The sequence below is a fragment of the Apteryx rowi genome, unplaced genomic scaffold, assembly GCF_003343035.1.
Source record: "Apteryx rowi isolate R43461 unplaced genomic scaffold, aptRow1 scaffold_8, whole genome shotgun sequence".
Taxonomy (NCBI): domain Eukaryota; kingdom Metazoa; phylum Chordata; class Aves; order Apterygiformes; family Apterygidae; genus Apteryx; species Apteryx rowi.
In genome coordinates, this window is record NW_020451093.1 from 1,114,878 (window position 1) to 1,122,535 (window position 7,658).

Here is a 7,658-nt window from a genome sequence, read left to right on the forward strand (position 1 = left end):
AGAAGCCTGTCTTAGTAAGACTATGTCCAGAAAACATATTGCTTTGGAACAAAATACGTTGTTCCAATTCATGAAAAGCGGTTATAATATTTAATCATTTACCAAATTCCTAATTTCTATTAACATAAAGCTATGGACATGACCCACAGTGGGAGGGGATGTTTTTAAGCTATTTCAAGCTGAAACATGACTTCAGTTCAACATGACAGGGGTACCCACAAAATTACTACCTATTTAAGCTGGATTTTATTTATCATATCCCATAACACTATACTTGCTTTCAGTCAGTTAACTATTTTCATGGGAAGAGGGAGAAATTTTCCTATTAAGAAAGAATACATGGATAGTCTATTAATTTGAGAATGGAAGGTGAATAACTAATTGATTAAAAAAAAAGAAGGTTTTTTTCCTTTAATTGCAATTCCACAACTGTTGGCCATAAATAGATTTGAATTCAACAGCAGCAATTGGTAGTTTGCTGCTATAAATTGACTTTAATCATGTTTTATCCACTTGGAAACCAAATCATTGCTTGATAAAGTCAAGTGACTTAGTGCTTCTTTTTGCAGGTTGCAGCTCCTTCAATATTAATCCTTTCATGTGATTAAATCCTTTCCACAGTGTGATATTGAGAAGGAAAAAGATTTTAATAACAAAAATATTTGCATATGGAAGAATTTTAATAAAAAAGTTATTAAAATTTTAATAAAAATTAGAGTGCCCTCTGGAATTCATCTCATTTTGAGGAAGCTCCATTTTTACAAGTGGGAGTTACAGATATTAAGGAAATGCAATTTTTTTTTTCTTTTTAATTGCATTATCTTTGCATTAGATCAGTAAGCCAGAGCCCAACAAGCTACCCTGGCTGTACGAAGGCTGGCCAAGGGGACAGACCCAGCCACCACYTGCCCAGTCACCCAGGGCAAGAGCTTTGCCTGAAGTAAAACAACCATTAACCAGCCCTGATGCAATATCCATAACCGCTTTTTAGCCCTTACCCACCAGAAGACAAGGTCCCAGACYTGTCCCCATCCAAAGCAGAGGCTACATTGGGGGAAAGGCTTGCAAAGGTCAAACTTTGCAACACACAGGTAAAAAATAGCATCCCAACCCTAAGCGATCTAATTCATGAGTGTAAAATACAGCTGTTAYATTTTTACCACTCTATCAAATATTGACATCTAAAAAAGCCACAGAAAAATGAAACTTAGCTTTTATCCATAAACCTAAGTATCAGTGCATAATCCCATTCCAATCTACTCAACCACTAATCGAATAAGTACACTAGGCATTTAGACATAACGGCTCCAAAAACRCTTTGATAAATGCCGTTAAGAAAATAGATGGCTTAGCACTGAAATAACCTAAACATGATTTCATTTTTGTGTGGTACAGTAGCTGAATTTTTAAGAAACTTGATAGCTAAGTATTGTGTTTATAATATTTCAGGATAAGATATTACAAGTGATCTTAGAAAGAGAAAGACCAAACCACCAATACAAAACTGAAAAGCTTAAGAAGTCAACAGAAGAAGTGATCAATGGTTAATAGGGCATCAGTTGGGGGCCTCCCTGTATAGTATAGGGCAAGTCATGTAGGAGTCTCCTAGGCTTGCGTTTTCAAATATTTATCTGCCTGAATATAGAGACAGATAGACTGTCATCCACCCACATTTTTCAGCAGTGTCCAGATGAGCCAAGTACTTAACTTCCATCGCAGTCAGCGGGAATTAGACACTTAATGTATTTGGATGCTTTAGAAAAATCACATTAGGCACTTTACACATTTAGGTGCCTAAAACTTTTAGAATATGGCCTTTGTAAGTGCCTCAGTCCTCTATTTGTAAAGTGAGGATAATTGTGTTTGCCTAACTCATAGGGGAATTAGAAAGAGCAGCAAAGATGGTGAGGTGCTTGGATATTATGGCAATGGTATATAAACACCATAGAGGAAGGGTAGACTGAGGGCAAAAAAAAGAGAGTAGATGTTGGGATGCCATCAATAATACAACACAGTGGTTATACAAGCACCAGTGAGACAGACAGAACAGTCTGGGAGGCAAATACGCAGGTATTAAACAGCTTATTCAGAACAGAGAATCCTATTTATTCATAAAAAAAAGTGGAGAGAAAAATCCACCCTGAAAAGGTAGGATACTGCACCAAGGAGGTCACCTCCTATTGCTTTTCATGAAAATATATAGAAGATAGAGATAATATTTCAGCATCCTTCACATTGTGTCAAATCTACTGTGAATCCCTCTTCATGCTCTCCCTCATCTTTTCTATGGATTTGAGCTTCTTGTCTTTTGCTTCAGGACCTGTATAACTTTTCCAGTCTAAAAGCACCCTCCACATTCCTCTAACACTGATGATTGTTAGACACCCTCCCCCCTTCTCTCATAAAACCTAGAAGTAAGGAGGGGGGGAAAAAAAAAGTATAAACTGAGAGACTTGAATCTAAATACCACGAAAATTATCCTAGATAGAGGATAAGTTTAGTCCCAAAGGAAGCAGATATGGCTCCACTGAAAGTTTCACTTAAGTACTGAATTTAGTCCATTTACTGGTACCCTACAAGGTATGTGTGGGGTGGGAAATCTATTGAGAGAAGTGGAGAGTCGCATCCCCGGACAGGTTCAGCCTGGGACTGTGGAGGAAGCTGGAGGAAACTAGTAATAAACATATAATAGCAAAATGCCTATCTAGTCAGGAGAAGGACTAGAGGAGTTAAGAGGCCGTTTCCATTTCTAGATTCTGTAATTGTCATGATAAATATGTCCAAAGCCTTACCTCACCACAATAGATCAAGTAAAATATCTGAGAGATCAAAGTAACTGATACACTTAATTGTCCAATACTATCTTAAGTGCAAAAATCAATCCAATCAGTAATTCGCAAAAAAAATCAATTCTGCATACCTTAGACAAAGCAGATAGCCAATATTCAATAATTGTTACACAGCTGCTATAAATGTACAATAAAGAAAAATGACCTTGAGTGCCATCAGATATGCTGCCCACACTTGCCAAAGCCCATCTATTGCACAGCAGTGAAGCCTCAACATGATTTTTTTTTTTTTAAGTGGAAGTTGCATAAAGGCTATAATACTATTGCCAGGTCCTCCCTAGGTAGCACTTAGCATGGCTGCCAGCCAGGGGCTGCAGATCCTAGAGCTGCTGAGCAGAAGATATTCTGCTTGCTAGCTCAGGTGAGCACAGAGCCATCACCATGCAGCAACCCAACTTGACTCCTCACACCATGCCCAAAACCAGTGTCCCACATGCTTCCAGGAACCAGGTGAAACATCTCAGCACAAATATGAACCTGCCACAAATGTTACTCCTGAACCTAGTGCTCTCTGCCCTTTGCCTCGGAGATGTCACTGCTATCATGTGCACCCAGCATGGGTGCTATGTGCACCTGATGCCCTGCCAGGCCACCAGTGCCACCCACAGCATATATACGCTTCTGCCTAAAACTGTCCATCTCTATACTTCCAAAACATGAGGACTCTGCAGCATTTGTGCCAGCTGGCAGTCCTCTTGGTAGGCCTGAGGTGACTTCACTAGTAAAGGAAAGCTCACACATGGTGCCTTTGCTACTGAGGAACAGCTCTGGCTAAGAAAAGGACAAAGCTGAGACATGATATAAACTCATGCAGACAGCTACTGGAGGCATGAGGGTGGTCCAGGTATTGATGGCGGTAATCTTGCAGATAAGCTATCCATAATGCTCTCTGGACTGCTCTGGAGCATGCTTCTTAGGGATACAGGCTGGACCTAGGCAGCACAAATGGTCCTATCRCACATGACCCTTTAGTAAATTTAGCTTGAGGTTGGCATCATGGATATTCATACATGACAGCAAAGATGAGCCATTTTGATTCAGAGGAAACTAGGAACAGAGAGAAAGTCTCTGTACTGGCTGCCTGGATTTTAATTCCAGTTGTGTCTACTTTTATTTAAGATAGTGCATTTATGTGTTCATTTAATTCCTCTGCGCAAATGGTGAGGACTGAGTAGATACAGTAGAGTTCTGGCTTTAATCCCTGCTTGCTGGCCACAATGTCCAAGTTGAAGCAGGACAGTCCTGGTTTACTCCTGCTATTGAACTGAACCCACACCACCCAGTTTTGCGCTTGAATAATTTCAAAATTTCCATTTGATGTCTGAAATTATTACAGTAACATCCACATTTAGATGTGGTCTAGACTTTTTTCTTCTGTGTCTTTAAAGATCTTGTTAGAAACTTAAGAAAGCTGACTTATCTCCACCCCCCACCCCCTGCCAAAGGAAATTCTCCACTGTGATAAATCAATGTTGGGATGCTTTAGTGAAACACATTTTCCCCCATGGTGTTCACTTTACTAGCTGAAACATGCTGTTTTTTCCCCATTTGGTTTCTTTTACTCCTATGATTTCTTCCCAGAGACAAACATCTGTGTTGATCTTTTCTCTCTTCTCCTGCTAACAGCATTATATGAAAGGCAAGAAAGAACATCACAAATCAATGCTATTACTAGAACTGTGTGAAAAATAGCATTTCAGTTCAATGAAAAAAATTAATTTCAGGTCATCCCAGACTGAACAAGGCCTCCTGGGCCAGCAGGTTTATTCCTCTAAAGCTTCTTAGTTTTGCATCTTCAGCAAATTTCATAAGTACACTCATAATATTTATGTAAAGGCCRTTAATGAATACATTAACAAGTCTGAAGCATAACCATTCAGATTTCTTTCTGACATCTCCGTTACCAGCTGGTTTAGTTCAGCGCACTGGCTTGCCACGCAGCTGGAAGAACATCAGTGGCGGTACAAGAGGACAACGGGTGGCTTTCCAGACCTATGCCATATAAGTAGCACTATATAACTGCAACTTCACTGACATACCTATTTCATTATCTTTTTCCATCAAGTGTGAGCTAGAACAAGCCTATTCCCTGTTGTCAGCGGTACTACACRGAACGTAATCACTTTCATAACAAGTTCTGGCTAAAAGTAGCTTGAGTAGTATGGAAAACATCTAACCAACTTTTTACTCGTTCTTTGTTAGTACAACATTTTATCTCCAGTCTAAGTTTATTCAAGATCAGTTTATACCCGTTTGTTCTTTTGCAACAGTATCTTTTAGGTTAAATTATTTTCCTCTTTCTCTGATGTTTATCATCCTACTTTAAGATGCAAATTAGTATTTCTTCAGACTAAACACGCCACACATTCTTGCCCCTTTCATATGGATAGCTCTGCCCATCCCTTAATATCCTATCACACTTTGTATCTTTCCTAGCTGGAGGTGTGTTTTTATTTTATTATTTGTTTTTAAAGAGTGATCAGAATTTTTGCCAATATTATTGAAGATGGCCCATCACTGCTTGAAAACAGCACTTAGCTCTACTAGAAATGTCTTACCTGAGGGATCCTGGGATCACATTTGCCTTCCCCCCACACACACACAGTAACATCACAACAGCAACCAGTTATCCTGCGACTATAAGTAAATCTATGCACACCTCGTTAATCATTTCCAGCCGATAGATTTGAGAGTCACAAATCACTTCTTTCATCCCCTTGCAATTTGCCAGAAGTGTTTTGGCCTTTGACATTCGTGTCTATGGCTATATATATATGTATCTCACCAGCCCCTTGCAGAGCTAGATGAAGCTGTAACAACTGGCTCTTGAAGGACGGTGCAAGGTATACACACCAGTCCCAGGGACCTCCCACACTCCTGACATCTGATAGCACGTCAGAAGACGACCATGGCTCTGGGAAGCGCCTCAGTGTCTTCACGGGAGCAGAAGGCCCAAAGCGCAGGACAGGTTTTCACACTGACAGCATCCATTGCCAGAAGAGACTGAAGAATGAATAATCTAATCTATTTTATTCTATTCAAGTTAAGGGTAAAACACAGATTGCTGGGTAAGGGGGCGGGGGGGGGGGGGAAGAGAGGTTAGTTAAACCACAGCTATGATCTGCTTTGATTTTTCAGCAATACATCCTTGTTTATATACATGAAATGATTGGGGACTGCAACATTAAAGTGAAACTTCAAAGCTTTCCTCAGGATTCCTTTACTTCCTTGAGCTCTTATAAGAACTTCCTGATCCTGCGGGAAAAAACACATATTCAGCTAATATGGAAACAAGCTGCTGATCGAGGTTGATCATACGGCACRCAGAACTCTGCTTCTCCCGTTCTTTCCCCTCCCTGTCTCATAGGGAAACACAAGGGGAGAGTTTGTGCTGTTCACCCCATCAGGTATAGACAGATACCTTAGTTAAAAGAGCTCACGAATCAGAAAAGCCAGGCAACAAAAAGTTGTCCTTAGAAAAATTATTACAAAAGACTTCATAATCACAAATCCTGCTTTAAAAACTTAATAGAAAACAACTAGAAGAATAAAAAGGCCAAACTGTACCTACTGTACATCAAAAGCCTGTATTGCACAGCAAAACTAGCTCCCAATCCATACCCACAATTTTTCCTATTAGCCCTTGCGGGCCCTAGCCTCCCATTTTGTACTATTGAATTTCATTTCATTTCTACCACTATGATTATCAAGGTCATCCAATTCTTTCTGTAGGGTATCTCAATCCTTATTGACGATGCCTCTTAGCTTTGCATCCTCAGCAAATTTTTATAAGCACACTCATAATTTGTGCCAAGCTCTTTAATGACTGTATTAAATAGGATCGATCCCAAGACCAATATATGGGAAGCTCTATTAAAAAACAAAAAACAACCCCCCCCCCCCCACACACACACAACTGTTGCCATGTCCCCATAACCAGCTACCATCAGCCCCATAACCTCCATCCCTAGCTGATGGTTCCCGAGGTCTCCTGCACTGCCCCAGCATTGGGGTATTTCAGTCCCATTAGTTTTTGATGGCTCAGTTCACTGATCCAGCTCACTCTGCACATATAAGAGGATCAGTGCCAGCTACAATGCTAGTTACAGTCTGACTTCAGTTAGTTCTTCCATTAATTGTGAGCTCAGTTCATATAGGAATTAAACTTGTTTTCCATCAACAAGTCAAAACAAAAATATTATCCTAAAAACAAACCTCAGTGTTTCTCTCCCCCCACCCCCCCAAAAGCATTTAATTACATTTTTCAACTTTTTAAAATTTTGTTAAAGCTTTTCTCCAATCAAAATCATTAGTTGGATTCATCTTAAAGTAAGGAACACTTCAGGAATCCAAACCAAACAAAAAAAAAAATCCATTCAATTGTTTTCAAATACATTCACCGAGCCCATTCTTTGTAATTATCACAAGTCTAGATAAGATATATACATACGTGGTATGTTAGCACAAATCTTATTACAGAACTATACTGATTCCTACTACAGAGCAGAGCTTTGGCCCTCCTTGGCAACACCAACCAGAGGGAACTTGTTCTCTTTAACTTCGGGCAGAAGAGCCACAGACAGCTTTACCCCTTACCCAGGTTCGCAGAGGGCCCGGTTATGAGCTGCACCTACTCCAGAAGCACAGACATCTGTGCCTGCTAAACAGGCGCYTCCTCAGCACTGGGGTCTGGTTTCCCGTCCTTTAGGTTAGGAGTGAAAATGATGCACTGAAGGTGGATGGCGCATAAGCTTGGAACCTTGCAGATGGARCATATTTAAGCAAGTCAGCAAAACAAAGGTCCTAGCT